This window comes from Protopterus annectens, chromosome 17.part0, assembly GCF_019279795.1.
Source record: "Protopterus annectens isolate FY-2018-M chromosome 17.part0, PAN1.0, whole genome shotgun sequence".
NCBI classification, from domain to species: Eukaryota; Metazoa; Chordata; order Ceratodontiformes; family Protopteridae; genus Protopterus; species Protopterus annectens.
The window spans coordinates 475,717,314-475,732,161 of NC_056751.1; positions in this window are offsets into that span (position 1 = coordinate 475,717,314).

Here is a 14,848-nt window from a genome sequence, read left to right on the forward strand (position 1 = left end):
AATACATATTTGTCTTATTCAGGCAGGGACCTTCATTTACATTTAATATAATCAATACTTTAGTTAAGGTAAAGGATTCATTAAATAAAGCTTGTAAAAAATATTGATTCCATTCCAATATGATTAATTGTATTACATTCATAAAAAATATGAATCCTGTCTGCTTTATTTGACTTTTCACACCTCCAGCAAAAAACATTTGTAGTAGTATTGATCTTTTTAATTCTATCTTGTGTTAAAAATGCTCCATGTAAGTATTCCCAGTTAAATATTTTCCAGTACTATGTGTTAGAGGTGTAATTAACGGATAGTAAGATGATAGTTTTAATTTCTTCTGTTAACTGCAATGACTGACCTTTTGTTAAGAACTGCCAGTATGATGGTTTGGGAATTGTTTTATATGTTACTAACTCTATATAGATTTGAAATGGAATTTTTCTTTTCACAACTATTATATATAAATTCATACAGAAAACTTATTAGATTTGGAATATCTTTAAATGAGGATTTATTAATTAATCTGTATAAATCTTGAGTGTACATTAGAATGCTTGGTAAGGTTAATCAGTCCTGTGTTGGAATATTGTAAGCATTTTTTATCATATGTAAATCTAAAACATTTAATTTCTTTACACATTGAAACCAGCATAAGAATCCATTTTGTTCCCTGGAGGTTATTGTTTCCCTATATATTTTGTGAGGAAAGTTCTTAGTGATGGTAAATGGGATTAAAAGTTCAAACCAAAGTATTAGATCTATGTTTGCATTGATAAGTTTCCTAAAGGAATTGATGTAATGATTAATCAGTGTGTTTTAGAAGTTTTTTTATATTATATTGTATACTTATGCATAGTATGCACCAGGGTTTGTTTGATTTGTCTGCTATTATTTTTTTTAACAGATTAAATTCATTTGTTAATATAACCATTGTTAATTCTTTCCAGTTTGCAAATGATTTGGGTTTATAAAGTATATTGTAGTTTTTAGCACAGATGCTTTTATATATGTTTCTATTTCTGGTAAGTTCAATCCTCCTTGTTTCCAGGGTCTAATGTGATGGGTTAGAGCTACTCTATTCTTTTTGGGATACCATAAAAATTGTATTAAACATGAGTTTATTTCTTTAAGTATGCATATTTCAGGAATTAACTGTATTGCTAATGCTACATATAGTATTTTTGGCAATAAGACTATTTTTATTAATTGCAGTCTGTCTTCAAAAGTTAATATAATTTTGTTCCACTTTTCTATATATAGTTTTATTGTTTCAATAATGTTTTATAATTTATTAATATTGTTTCATTTATATTTTTGCATAACACTATTCATAAATAATTTAGCATAAGTTCTTGTTTTCCTATGATGGATTTATCTGTAACCTGCAGTTCTTTTATCTTATTCAAAAATAGAAATTTTGATTTTGATCTATTAAATTGTAGACCTGAAATCTTATAAAATTTCTTCATTACTTCTTCTAGCTCTCCAATGACTCTCTGGAGTTTGATAGGGTTAATAAAATATCATCAGCAAAAGCATTATTTTAGACATGTACTGGTCATAGACTTCTATTCATTTTATTCTTGGATTATTGCATATTATTTCTGAAGTATTTCTATAGCCAAAGCAAATAAAATAGGAAAAAGGGGGCATCCTTGTTTAGTACCTTTCATTATATGGATAGATTCTGAGGGAAAGGACTTAATTTAATGTAGGATAAGTTATTAATATATATGTTTTTAGTAATAAGATGAAGGGAGGAGAAAATTCAAATAATGCTAAAGTTTTAAATCGATATTCCCAGGTGAGGGAATTGAAGGCTTTTTTTATGTCTAATCCAATTACACGTGTTTCTCTATCTTCTTTATTATAATCTATAAGAGTAAGTATCCTTTTAATATTATCATGTGTGTGCCTGTTATATAAAAATCCAGTTTGATCATTATTAATTGTCTTTGAAAGTGGGATTTTCATTCTGTTAGCTAGAACTGACATGAATATTTTGTAATCATTATTCAGTAATGATATAGGTCTGTATGAGGTGCAAACGTCTGATGGTTTATTATCTTTTAGAATTGGTGTTATAAGAAAATATTTCCATGAGGGTGGCATTTTTGCTTCTGACTGGACTTCTAGCAAAGTTTTATGAAAAAGGGAGATGACTGTTGAAGGGAAGAGTTTGTAAATTTCCGTAATTATATCATCTATCCCTGGAGCTTTGTTAGATTTACTTTCCTTTATCTTGTCAACAATTTCTTTGTAGGATATAGGTTTTTGTAGGTCTAGTTATAAGTTTTTGGGATTTTTTTTTATATTGATAAAGTTTGTATATAAGTTTATTTGGTTAGTATCTAAATCTTCTTTTTTGAAGTGTTCCATATAATGGAACCAAAATGCTTCAAGGATGTCTCCTATATCTGATACTTTTTTCTCTTTCTTTTCATGATATATACTACTATTATTTGCTTTAGATTGTATTTTAATTCTTGTAGTTAAATGATGTAGATATCTAGGGGAGGTGGCTAATGAGTTTATTTTTATTTTTTCCAATACTAGACACGTTTTGTGTGTTAGAATTTCATTATTTTTTTATTTAATTCATCTATTTATTTTTTGACTTCTGGACAATTCTGATTTTTTTTTTTAGATTTTGTGTAAAGAGTCTGGTTTGCAAGTCTAATGATTCAAATTCACACTCTCCAACTTTGTTTTTGTACCAGCTAAGGGTCTTATCAAATAAATACCCTTTAAATGAGTCCCAAACCATGACTGCACTGATTTCTGTTGTATTATTAATTTCAAGAAATAATTGTAGTTCTGACAACATCCAGGGTCTGAATACTTTAATTTTCATGATATATGATGGAATTCCAGTTGAGAGGATTAAAGGTTTAAACTCAGTTTGGAGCTTCATTATCAGAGAGTCATGATCTGAGAAGGGGCATGGAACTATTGAGAAGTTGAGGATATTTTTGTAAATCTTGAACTACGAATAATTTGTATATTTTGGTTTGTGCTCCAAATCTATGGTCTTTATGGGAAAATAATAAGGATTTATCATCTTTTAGTTTAAAAGTGTCTATTAAATGAAATGAATCAGTCCATCTTTTTAAGGATTTTGAAATAGTTGCTATGCGCAAAGACTTATTATTGGTTTCAGAAGCTTCTAAGGTTCAATTAAAGTCGCCTCCCAGAATAAGATTTTCTTTATAATTGTTGGAAATAAAATCTAGTTTTTTTTAACCATTCATGCTCCAATTCCTGGGAACCAATATAGATTAGCTAAGGTCCATATTCTGTTATTAAATTTAATTTTAACAAATGCTAGTAGATCTTCTTTGTCTTCATATTTATAAATAACTTTTGGAGTGATTATGTTTTTCCTTCCAGACAATTGATATTCCGTTTGTCTTTGTTCTGTAGGAGGATTGAGCTAAGACTGTATAGTCCTTAGGGTTCCAAATAAAGCTATCATTAGTCTTAAAATGCATTTCCTGGAGAAATACTACTTGTGCCTTATTTAGATTTAAATATTTTAATAAGTTTGATCTTTTATTTGCATTATTTAAACCATTAGTATTTAATGATAAGAATGTTAAATCCATTTCAAGTTATTGTTGGAAGAAACATTTTGCTTTTTCTTTATTATTTTGATTATAGTAGTTATACCATATTCTCTGATAACATTAAATGTCATTTTTATGTGTGTAAACTTGGGAGTGTAATTTAATGTTCTTTCTTCTTTAAATACAAGTAGGGTAAAATTCTGGTCAGGCTTTAAAAAAGTACTTCTATAAAACATTAATTCTAAAGTATCAAATACAAGTAAATATGAATTTCCCATTAAACATGAAATGAAAGTAATTGCTAATCCAATAGCTAAAGATAGATCTATTGGATTATCACTCATACCTTTAACCAGCAATATCAATGAGTTCCATATGTTAAATTATTATATGGAGAATTTCCTTAAAATATATATGAAATTCTATATTATTCTATTATTATTCTATAGTATTTTATATATCAGGACAGAATGTTAGTAGTGTAAACAATTATTATGTTGACTTAGAAAATATCCAATATTTAGTTACCCTTAAGAGATCCCAAACATGTCAGATATGTCATTTCAGATACATTAAATGGAAAAGAGGAGCATCCACTAAATAAGCCAACAACAAATAGATTATTACTAAAATAATTTGACTAAAAGAACTATGTGGGAGACAATGAGTGATTACCAATGAAATATGAATTTACTGTAGGCATACTGTCTTCTTTTACTTTCCCACTCTTCAGTTCACCAACTTCATCTTACACTTATGAAAAGACATGGCTTATCAGTGGTATCCTGACTCTGAGTAGAGGTGCTCAACATTCTAGTGTGCAGTGCTTTTACATATTTATAGATTTACAAAGCAGAGTCTAAGAATGAACTATGATCACCCTGACAATTCCCATCCTGCATAGGGCACCTCGTGCATCCAGAATGGGTAATCACATCAGGTCTAGAATGAATGTGTAGGTACCCATATGGTAATCAAGACTTACCTTAGGTAAGTATTAATCAAATAGTGTTTAGAGCATCTTAGAGAGTTCTCGAGGCAGTTAGAATACTCTTAGGCCCTCTAATCCCTTGACCAAAAACAGAGATTTCCCTTCCCTTTCTTTCCCTTGTTTTAAATCAGTATTAATAAAAGAAATTCAGCAAACATAGGTAAACAGAAATAACACTCAGTAGTTTGGCTGTACATGACTCGCAATCCATTAAACAAGTCAGTGACTAACATTACTTTAGTAAACATTAGAAAGACAAATTAGAAATAATTTCCTAGCTCTTTAAATTTTATGATAAAGTAAAAAGTTAACAATAAGCTATTTTAACTAAAAGTGTAAAGCATTTACATTTTTCCTTGCATGTATACATTTCTTCTTATATTGTAATGTAAATTGCTGTCTTTGAAATCTGTACAACACTTCACTTCTTCAAACCATTCCTTTTTCAATTCAGGTTTTGTTTTTTCAAAACGGCAACAATATTTCAAGGGCATAATTAATATTTAGACATGTTTCAAATAAATAACTTGTCAGTTGCCAATTGAGTTAGTTTAGAATGTATGGTTAGTGCAAATATAGCATGTTGCAAAAATAATATGTATTTTTTCATGTGCTCCAGAGACTGTCATATGCAAGTGACATATATAATGTAGCATATATAGAGCAGATAGCTTATGGATTCAGGTTGTTAAAGTAAGTTATGCTTATTAATCAGGCAGTTTCATTTAAGATCACAAGTAATCTGGGGACATTTCAGTTGGGTTTCCAGGAATGTGTAGTCCAATGTGAGTAATTTATAAAGTATTTACAAGTAGTTCTATTAAGTTATCTAATTTACCCTTCCTTAGATTGTAATTCAATTTAATAGCCAAACATTACATTTTTGTTATTTATCTGCGAGGCTAAATGCACTTGGAAGTTTCACAAAGTCCATAGAAACTGCCGCAGTTGTTTTCTGTTGCCATGACAATGCACATACAGTGGTTCCTAATCAGTGAGTTCTTTCTGTGTTTCCTCTTCCTTAAGTCTGCTTTCTAAGTCAGTTACAGAAACCTCTATTCCTGTTATCCTTGTCTGGTGTTGTTGTAGCATTTCCTTGAGGGTGTCAGCATGTTTTTGACTGCTTGCTTTACGATTTTCTAGGTTCTCTTTAAAATCATCCATCTTCAAAGACAACTCCTGCAGGGTAGATGCCATATGTTGTAGTTCCTTCTTTAAGGCAGCATCCTGGTGGGAATTCCTTGAGTTGCTCATTTTAACAAGTGAATATATCTCCAAGCTTTTTAACAGGAAATTATTTGTAAAACTTCACCAACGTTTCTAATTATGTAAATTAGTCCTTTATCTATAAAATTTTATACTTTGAAGATAAAAAAGAATACATTTTCATGTTGTATTTAACTATTCATATGAATCAACACTTTATATGTTTAATGAGAACAGAAATGTGGACACAGGGTTTTCTACCATAAAAAATGTTCATGGTGATTTTAGTGTATATAATTATTCTGATATGAATATCAATTTATGCACAGCCAACTTGCTTGCAAAAGGAATGACTTTTCTACCAGCAAAATACTTTATTTATACTAACACTATGATTGATTTGAAGCTATATCTAAGAAAGCTAATGTTTTCATTGTTGTATCAAAGAGAAGTGTTAAACAACAGCCATAGTAATATGTATAACATTAGCACTGTATTCAAACCCCCATCCACCCCAAACTTCATATGTATGAAACAGTGTGTGAACTTGACGTAAAATCTTTACACACAGAGAGATTTGAATTAAATTTAAATTATCAGGAAACATGTCTTTTGAAAGAGTTGCAGAATGCCAACATAAGAGTTATGAAACCAGATAAGGGATGGGGGGCTGTAATAATGAGCATAGATAAATACACAGAAAAAATGATGAATGTATTGTATACAGATACATATGAAGAAGTCAACTTGAATCAATTAAATATGGCATATAAGAACATACAATCCCAATTGAGTGACATGTTTTTAGAACAAAGAATAGACATTTCATTGTATAATTATTTAACTGTGATATCTCCTAGGATACCAGTTTTCTTTGGTAATCCAAAAACTCATAAAAATATTAACAACCCTCCGATGATGCCACTATTAGATGGGAGAGGGTCTATAATGTCAGCCAGTGCCCAATATGTAGACCATGAGCTGAAAAAATGTTATAGAAAGAAATTCAAATCTGTAAAGATTCATGGACTTTCTTAGCCAACATAAATGAAGTTCAGTTAGATCCAGATAACATCTTAGTGATTGTAGATGTCAATGACTTATATACAGTAATACCTTAGGAAGAAGGGCTAGAATGGACTAATGAAATACTGTTACAACATAAAGTACCACATGTAACAACAATACTTATTTTAGAACTTCTTGAATTGGTACTTAACAATAACTTCATTAGTTTTGACCATAAATATTTTTTGCAGAAGAGAGATATAGATATGGGCTCGCCTTGTGGGGGAGCCTATGCTAATACCGTAATGGCTTATTGGGAGAAGAATTTTGTATTTAATACTAAGTACAGGACCCACCTTAAAACCTATCATAGGTTCCGGATGACATATGTATAATATGGAATGGACCTGTGAGTCTACTGGAAGAATTCCTATCATATATTAATAGTACAATTACAGATTTTAAATTCACATGGATAATTGACAATGAACATATGGATTATTTGGATGTAAATTTATTTAAAGATTATGCATGTAATAAATATGCTGCTAATATATACAGGAAGCAAACATATTCCAACTCATTCCTGCATTTTAGCAGCTCCCACCCGTAGCATCAGAAAAAATCTGTGATTAAAGCTCAGTTAGTGAGGGCGGCTCGAATGGTTTCTAAAATGGAAGACTTCATTCATGAATGTAATACATTACAACATATGCTCATTCAACTAGCCTACCCAGTAGACCTACTAGATGATTTAGTTCAAGAAGTACAAAGTAAAATAATGAGAGTTTTTTTAAACCTATTTTAAGTAGCAATGATCAACTTATTAGTTTAGCAACAGAGGAAGAACTTTCTCTTTCTCCTATGCAAGATAGAAATGAGAGCAATGTGACACATGATAATGTCAAGAAACAGACAGACAGACTATGCAAAAGCTTATTTATTACTTTTAGTGTGGATCATAAGTTCTTCATTTCTATTTTCCAGAAAAACTGGACCATCTTGTTAGATAACCCTTATGTTAGACAACATGTAGGCGACAAACCAGTCATTGTATATCAAAAAGGCTTGAGCTTTAAAGATTTGTTAAGGAAAGGAGATATATTGCCTATAATAATAAATGTGGAATGATTAAATGTGGTGCATGTACATGGTGTAACAAAATAAGAGAAACAGATAATTTCACTATAAGAAATTATAAGTAAGAGTAAAAAGGAAAGTAAAATTGTAACTCTAAATCAGTGGGTTACCTGACATACTGCAGTTCATGCACTGCATTTTATAAAGGAATAACAGAGAGAAAGATTAGCCAAAGAATTTATGAGCATGAATATGCCATAAGAAAATTCAACATAAATAATGCCTTATCTAAACATATTATGGAATTTCCAAGCCATAAGTTCTACTTTATTATCATTAACCATGCACTTATAAATGATAAACAATCATGGGGACTGCAACTAGAATTAAAGGAATTAAAATGGCAGCTTCAGCTGCAAGCAGACTCATGGCCAGGTATAAATGAACATACCTCAATTTCTCCAGTGTTAAAATTAAAGGCTTTAGAAAGAAAGAAATTATAAAAATTATAGCAAGGTTTTTTAGTATAACTATATGATTAAATATTTAGTAGATTTTAAACTACAAGGAATTTTAAGAAATATGTACTTATGTGTTGTATATGTATTTATAATTCAACTTTATCATGGCAGAGATGGTGTCTTATGTTCTTATAAATAGTGACAAATTCTCCATTGAAAATGTTTTTTAAGGAAGTATCACTTTAAGTAATTGTCTTAACCACTTTAAATAATTGTCTTAGCCAATGAAATGTTTTTAGGTCTTATTTAAAGGAAGTGGTGAACTGTATGTGTTGTCTGAAGAAGTTTAATATTGGATTAAACGAAAGTGCTGACCATTTTTGGCTCGCATGAGTTTTTTTACAGCTTGGTGCATTGATTTGTATACATTTATTTAACTGCTGACAGTCCGGTCTACAGTCTTTGTCATTTTCATCAGTTTGTTGTTGGTGTTATAGCTTTCAACAATTGATATGTCTTAATACTGTATTTTGTCCTCATGTCTTCATATAAGCTATTAACATTCATAGCTGTGTGGTAGCTTTGCAGAGGCAGAAGTAAGTTTTGGGGATAATATGGTGGAAGGAAAATATTGTTCATTTTGTAGTTAGTTGCTTTATCTTAAATTGGTTGTGATATGACCATGTGGGATAAAACAGCCAATTAGTGGAGCTGTAGCCAAGCCCTTGGGATGGGCAGACCACAGGGACAGATCATAGGGCTTAGATGTTATTGAGCAGACACTGCTGTGATGCAGAGATGGTTTTCTTTTTGAGGACGATTTAGAAGAAGTGTCAGTTTTTTTAGCTGACATATTATAGAGCAAAAATAAAATTCAGAGGAGACAAAATCCCCAGATCAGACATTTTTAAGTACTGATGTGATATAAAAAAGATACATGCCCTTACTCTGTAATATTTCACACCTGTCTCTTGTACAGATGTTACATTTCTGTGACATCACTGATGATTACATCTATTCAGTATTGCCAGACACTTTAGTTTCATGCATATTATTGTTTAGAATGTAAACATTGACTGAAAGCCAATTGTTTTGATGAGCATAGTATGCATGCAGGGGAATTAAGTCGTACACTTCCAAAGTGGAGATGCCACTTTTGGCCCACTTAGCCCACACGTATTAAGGAGTGATATATATATATATATATATAGAGAGAGAGAGAGAGAGAGAGAGAGAGACAAGATGTATATAAGTATTTAATCATCAAATGCATTTGCATGTAGACCAACATATGTGTTTGTATTAATATATATGTATATATATATATATATATATATATATATATATAGGTATCCCAGGTAACATCTCGACTAAACAGTAAAAAGGTCACACAGACAAACCATTCAGTAAAAATTGCAAGAAAAACCTAGCCAAACAAGAATTTTCACTGTTGATAACTTAAACCTCTGGTAATGGAGACCCATGGGATATATTCAAATAATCCGTTAAGGACATCAAGTGTTTCAGCTTCATGGCTTCTGAATGTCCAAGACCTTTTAACTTTTTAATTCTTTTATGGTTACATTCAAGCAAAAACCACACAGACTACAAAAATAAAAAAGTCATGGACATTCACAAGCCATGTAGCTGAAACACTTGATGTCCTTAAGGGATCACTTGCATGTATGCCATAGACTTGCATTACAGGAGGTTAAGGTATCATATAGTAAAAACTCTAGCCTGGCTGCCTTTTTTTTTTTTTTTTTTTTTTTTTTTTAAATATGTATAGATAGACATATAAGCTGCAAGAAAGAAAGGCCCTATCTATCTAGAGTCTTCACTGTATAATACCTTAAATCTTCTGTAGTGGAAGCTCATTGGATATATACAAATGACTGCTTATACTATACTAACAAGATATACAATGTAACCACCGGAACAGTCAACTAATAAATAACAGTAAGCACAATCAGTTCCAGTACTCAGCGTCCAAAGCACCAGCACTTTGTATACACAAACCACAGGTCACCTTCCGTAGTCACCGTAAAGCAGTTTATTGTAAAATGTCATATAAAATTCCTGTTAAGCGCTTTCATCTTTACATAAAGACTTCTTCAGAACAGTTAAAACAACTCTCATCCAGTTAATATATACCGATATCCATTGATCACGTGTGGTAATTATTCCTAATATCTTTGTAAAGTGCCAGTGCTAAAATTCCAAACTCCCTCCTTTTTAATACTCACAAAAAATAATAAATAATTAATCTCTATTATCATGAACCTTATCTAACAACATATATTACAAATCTTAACAAAAAAATATAAAAATTAAAATCTCTAACACAATGAAAATCGTAAAATACATCCATTATGTATGTTTTTTCCTGTTTACCAAAAAGATTAATGTGAAGTTTAATTGAGTTAAAAACAACCTATTACCAGTACTTCATAAAATGTTACATATACAAGTACATATGATCCCAGCTGCTAGGATAAATATATCAGTCTACCTATGATTTTCAAAAATAGGTTTAACTGATATATATTCATTAATTCCAGGATGGACTGATGCGTTTAACATAATTCGCCACCTGGTTTCTTTTTCACCCACTGCCTTTTTGATGTCACCACCCCTTGTATTGTGCTTAATGATTTCAAGTATGCCAAAATGGAAAGTAGTACAAGTATCATTGTCCTTTATATGTTTCCATAGTGCATTATTATCATCTTGCTTCTTAATACTATAAAGGTGATCGTATATTCTATTACATAAACACCTTCTAGTTTTCCCAACATAAAAACAGGCACAATGGGTACATTTTGCCAGATAGACCAAATTCTTGGACCTGCAGTTGCCCTTCTGAAACCTAATGGTAGTGCTATTGAAATTTTCCAGTGTAATACTTGAACAATTGATAATATACTGACATTGCTGGCAGGACCCACACCTTGTTGTGCCCATATTCACACCTAATAAGTCTCTCTTTGTAAATTTCTTTTCTAAAAGATTTTTCATATTATAACCATTCCTATAGACAAATGTTGGTTTGTCTCCTACCACTTTGAATATATTACCATCAACCCTTAAGATATTCCAATTCTTTTCAATTATACCTTTAATTTCCACACTGTCAGGTGCATACTGTATGACACATGCTTTACTATATTTTCCTATTTCCTTCCTATTTTTGCCAGTGCTGTCAGAATTTTGTCCATCAGATTCAAGTGCAGCACCTAGAAGTGGCTTGTACTTTGTCCCCCAATGTCTTCTCACATATTTGGTAACATCAGAAATCATTTCAAAAAGATATCCCCTATCGGCAAAAAAGGAACCAATTTTTATTAACTCCTTATCTAGATCTATGACGTCAGTTGTCATACGGGCGGCTCGTATAGATTGACCTTTTATTATATTCCTTTTTTGTATATATGGATGGTTACTTGAAAAATGTAAATAGGAATTACTAAACGTTACCTTTCTATATATGTTTGACTTGAATTTACCATCTTGCAAAGTGATTAATGTGTCTAAATACGAAATAGACTCCTTATCCATGTTAAATGTAAATTTAAAATGTTCACTACAGGAATTTAGATACCCCTTGAATTCCTCCAATTCCTGTTGATCACCCTTCCATATAACAAAGATGTCATCCAAGAATCTAAAATAACAGGTCATGAGCCTGCTCCATTTGGAATGAAATATAAACTCATTTTCCCAATCTAGGAGAATCAAATTGGCAAATATGGGGGCACAAGCTGCCCCCATAGCCACCCCCTTGGTTTGCTTATAATATTCGCCCTCATAAAATATATAATTGTATGAGAGTACTAATTCCATAAACTCTACAACCAATAGGGTCTTATCCCAAGAGAGACATCCAATCTTGGTGATACTATCCTGAAATCTTGCCATACCTTCATCCTTGGGTATGCTTGAGAACAAGTCCACCACATCTATTGTGATCAACCATTCAGCCCCCTCAGCTAACTTAGGTTGTAACCTTCTCAAGAAGTCCCATGAATCAATAACAAGATGATTAATATTTTTGAATGTGGTTTTCAACCATTTGTCAATCACTTTACCATAAGGAAATGATTTTGAATTGCTACCAGAAATGATCAGCCTAAAAGGGGGGTCATGAATATCTTTGTGGACTTTTGGTATCCCCACGATAGTACTGATAATAGGAGAATCAACTTTTAAAAACTTGTACAGATCGTGGTCTCTCCTACCTTCTAACAGAAGGTCTTCCAAATATAGGTCAATCTTGTGGTATCCAATATTCACTTCATTCAAGGATGATATGTCATAATTGCCGGAATTCAACAAGATACTATGAATCTTGTTGATATAATCGGCTGTGGGGTAAAGTACAACCCCACCCCCTTTATCCGGCTTCATAATCCTAATGTGTGGATCTCCCTGAAGCTCTTTCAATATTGTGTGTTCACCAAAAGTTAAATTAAACCTAGATTTGATGTTCCTACATTTGCTGCTGTATTGGTATATGTCTTCTATAACCAATTTTTCAAAAGTCCTTAATAAATTGTTAAGGGGCGGTGTGTATTTACCATAGGTTTTGAATTCCTTAATTTCCATACTGGGATTACCATCAAATTTAACTCCTAAATTAAGCTTCCTAATGAATTTTTTAACATCCACTATATAATCTACGACATTAAAATGTCCATTTTGGACAAATTTCATCCCTTTCGATAGTAATGTAAAGTGTTCCTTTTTCAGCTCCACTTCTGTATAATTGTATATATTGAAATGATCATAGGAGCTGATAATTTCATTAACCTTTACAATATTCCTATCCTGTCCTACTTGAAGGGACTTATGTTCTCCTCCTGCATTCTTCTCTGTCCTCCTTTGTATCTCTCCCCTCCAGGTAGGTAGTTCCATCGGTGTTCGTCCTATCCTACATCTTCTCCTAAAAAATCAGAATACTGATGTTGATTATGATAATCATAATTCCTGTAATTCCTGTATGGTCTATTATCCTTTTGGCCCCTAAATTTACTACGATTCTGTCCATTAGTTCTCCCATTCTCTTTGTGAAATACCTTAAATTTGTTTCCTGGTTCCTTTTCCCACCTATAGGCTGTACCCTTCTTATATTGTTCTAGGTCTCTATGCATTTTTTTACATTTCCTTTCAAATTGTTTCATTATTTGACCCGCTACCGAGTTGTATTGTGATTTTAAAAATAATTCACACTCATCATATAACAGGTCATTAACAATGGTATTGTTCAATTCTTCTAATTCAACTAGTAAAGAACAAATCTTATTGTCGTTACATCCAATGATAAACTTCATAAAAGAAAACCCAAAACTATCAAATAGTTTGGTACATTCATTTTTACTAGATTTGTCTAATTCTACTCCCATGGGCACTTTGAAGAACCTCAAGCCCATGGGTACAATACCATTGTCCAAACATTTTTTAAGGTAATTATTGTCCAACTGCAGGCTTTTTAATACCTTCAATTTTTTACCAAACAAAAAATAGTGTCCTTAAGCGTTTTCTCTACTCCATCCATTTCTTGTAATTTAGTTATGTTATCACGCCTTACACCCCCATCAAAGTCAAATTCACCCTCAAGGAAGTTGTTGAAATTGAAACGCCCTTGTTCACACTCTTTATTAGGAAAAAAAGATTGTTTTACAGTACCTGCCCATTTGTCATGAGCTGTGAAGGCGTATGTTTTTTTAGGTACAGTCCTCTTTGGTTTGGCTCCCGACAAATTGAAGTCCGCCTCCGATCCAACTTTACTTGCTTCCGATACCTTGGGTCATGAAAGAATATCACCAGAATTGGATCTATAAGAGTCTGGTCGACTGATGGGAATGCCATTATCAACTCCTTCTCGCAAACCTTCACCCCCGCCTTTCAGATGCGTAACACGTGTTGATGTCGCATCGTTACCATTTCCTACTGCAGAGTTAGGTTGCGTCATCATCTCTAACAACCGGGTGAATTCCCCTCGCATGATAGCCATTTCAAATTGCAACCCCCTAATGTCATCTCTCCGTGGTGAAAAAATAGAGGGTAAGTATATTCAAATAATAGTAGAAAGTATAGTCAAATAATCCACTTATGTCATACTGGCATAGTCAGAAAAAGTCCAAAATATGTTATGTCTACAGCTGTCGGATATGCCTTATTTGCCTGACTGTATCCAAAAAGTCTTAAAAAGTAAAAAGCAAAATGTCATGGCTAAACAGCTAGATGGATGTAGCTGAAACAATGGTATGGCTTTAAGAGGTCATTTGAGTAAACAATATGGGCACCCCTATAAAGGAGGTTTTAGCACAGTGAGGACTCTAACATGGCTGGGTCTTTCTTCTAGTATTTACTGAATATTTCACCTATTGAGCTTTTCCCCTTTTGTTTGGATGTATATATAAATGTACATGTATACATGCATATATATAAATGCATTTATACCTAATGTGTAGACATGTATATGAATATATATATATATATATATATATATATATATATATATATATATATATATATAT